Source organism: Bison bison, unplaced genomic scaffold (assembly GCF_000754665.1).
Source record: "Bison bison bison isolate TAMUID 2011002044 unplaced genomic scaffold, Bison_UMD1.0 scf7180017864485, whole genome shotgun sequence".
NCBI classification, from domain to species: Eukaryota; Metazoa; Chordata; class Mammalia; order Artiodactyla; family Bovidae; genus Bison; species Bison bison.
This window is the reverse complement of record NW_011495045.1, coordinates 7,521,420-7,524,065: the sequence shown is the minus strand read 5'-3', so window position 1 is coordinate 7,524,065 and position 2,646 is coordinate 7,521,420. Positions and strand designations below refer to the sequence as shown.

The window sequence follows — 2,646 nt, the reverse complement described above, 5'->3', positions numbered from 1 at the left end:
GCCCGTCTGCTGCCGCAGAACTTCCGGTCCAGGGCCCCGACTCGGCGCTGAGGACCGGAGCCCACCGCCCACACTGCAGCAGACTGGCCCTGCTCCATATCCAGGGCGCCTTTCAGCCGGAGCAAATTTTTCAGAGCATCAAGCAAGACTACAGTCACTATCAGAAGTGGAGTCATTCAGAAGTTGTTCTTAAAGCTTGTATTTGGGGAATTCATCTCCCTCCTCGGCATGCCCAGCATCTAGGTTCTCCAGGTTCCTCCTGTATGAACACCAATCAGTCCTCCTCCATCGTCCAACAAGTTGCAATTATGTGTAAGCATCTCTTACAAGACTAAAAAGATCATATTTGGGAAGGGTATGAGCAAGTCCTCTACAGCTAATTAGCAGAATGGTATGAATCTTTTGTGAAATTCACACATCGTGAGATTAGGCCACGAGATGGGAGGAGGCCAACAAATTAAGTGTCCTGAAGCTGTTTGCACGTCTGGGTACCAGGCTAGCCATCAAAGAGATGGCTGGTATGTACTTTTTGCAGCTGGTTTGGTTTCATATTTCACTCCAAGTTTACTACAACCTGAGAACACTTAAGTGTTTCTACAGGTCCTTTTTATGAACTTAAACTTTCTGGTTGCAACAAGGATCTCATTTCTGTTCACCCAATAAACAGCCATGCCCTACTGGGATAGATTTTCCAAAAAAAAAACAGCTGGAGGAACAACTTAGCAAAATATACCTTCAGTGGCATTTAAGGAATGGAGTTTCCCCGTGCACAGTTCTGTAAGACGTGTGTGTATGTATCTTTTACATTATTGCTAGTTTTGTTCAATTAAAAAAAAATCCTTGGGGATTCTGGCTGTGAATGTGAGACGTGATAACTATGGTTAAAAGACTATGATCTTCTACAGACCATTCATGTTTTGTGACCATGTATTTAATACATTGCAACAGTGGATTCTGTGTAGGAATTATGGTTAAATACAGGGGCCGTTTCCAGGCACAGAATGTGAATCATAAGTTAGTATGGGCATCAGATGGTCTTATAATGATATAGCAAAGTCTGTGGTCCTAGGTCTGCAAATGCATGGTAGGGGAGTAGGACAAACCAGAAATGAGCCACTGACAGCTGGATTCTCTCTAGCTGGTATTAGGAAAATATTTGATTCCAACCCTTAAACACCCACGTGGCGCCTGGTTCACTCAGTCACATAAAGAGCTCCCTGGACACTGACCTCTAAAAAGAAAACACTTCCTCTGGAGTGAAAGCATCAGGATTTATTTGGGAGCTTAGCAGAGGTGAGCATAGGGTGGGCCTGATTCAGGAGGCACTGCTGCTTGGCAGAGACCACTTGACCTTTGTATCTGTTCTAAAAATAGAACTTGGATTCCTTGGTCAGATTCCCCCAAATTCTTTTAAGAGGTGTCCACATCCAACTGGCTTGAGCTTGGCTTTGGCAGCCCTTCCGTAAAATTGCTTATGGATTGTTTTTCACACTGTTTCCAAGGCAGAGAAACAGCAAGCAGCCTCTGCTTGGAGGAAGTGGAAGTTAAACATGCATTTATTCATTTACAGTGACTTGTTCAGGACCACATTTTATAAAATGCTTTGTTTCTTTTATTGTTGTTTCTAGAAAGAAAAGTTCTATTAAAACTAATAGTTTCGATATGGAATAATTTTTTTAATAGGGCTTATTTGGGGACTTCTCTGGTGGCTCAGTAGTAAAGAATCCACCTGACAATGCAGGAGTCATGGGTTCAATCCCTGGTCCCAGAAGATCCCACAGGCCAAGGAGCAACTCAGCCCTTGTGCCACAACTCTTGAGACTGTGCTCAAGAGCCCATGCTCACCAGCAAGAGAAGCCCCCGCAGTGAGAAGCCCACACACCACAACTAAAGAGAGTCCCCGCTTGCCACAACTAGAGAACGCCTGCACACAGCAGTGAAGACCCGGTGTAGCCAAAAATCAGTAAATACACACAACTATTAAAAATGACAGTAAAATGAAATAGGGCTTATTTTGAAAAATTGAGTTTAATTCCCATGGGAAAAAAAATTTTAAAGGTAACCTTATTGATAAATACAGTTGCAAAATTCCTAAATAAAATATTCACAAACTACACTTGAAGGAAAGTTACAAGGCTCAAAATAGCCTGGAGTTAAAACTCCCCTCCTATCCTCCCCACCATTCTATGCAAAACAAAGGGGTCTTCTCACCTGAAGAAAAAAATGGACATTAAGGTTGATTACGCCCAGCTCCCAGCTGGTCCCAGCCTCTGGCCGATCTCCAGAATTCCTTACACCAGCCTTTTAAGAGATAACTAACCTGAACAACCTTGGAGAAGAATAGGCCCCATTAAGGCAGTAGATTTCCACATATATGCCTATATATACTTACTCTTTTCTTGGATTAGTGCAGCAGCTCACTAATCTGACTGCTGCCCCTTCTCACCTCATTCCATTCAGTTCAGTTCAGTCACTCAGTCATGTCCGACTCTTTGCGACCCCATGAATTGCAGCACGCCAGGCCTCCCTGTCCATCACCAACTCCCAGACTTCACTCAGACTCATGTCCATTGAGTTGGTGATGCCATCCAGCCATCTCATCCTCTGTCGTCCCCTTCTCCTCTTGCCCCCAATCCCTCCCAGCAT

The 2,646-nt window shown here is 44.0% G+C and overlaps 1 pseudogene; it reads right to left on the bottom strand.

Moving 5' to 3' along the window:
• LOC105005087 overlaps nucleotides 1-2,646 on the bottom strand; it is a 36,057-nt pseudogene that overhangs the window by 6,755 nt on the left and 26,656 nt on the right.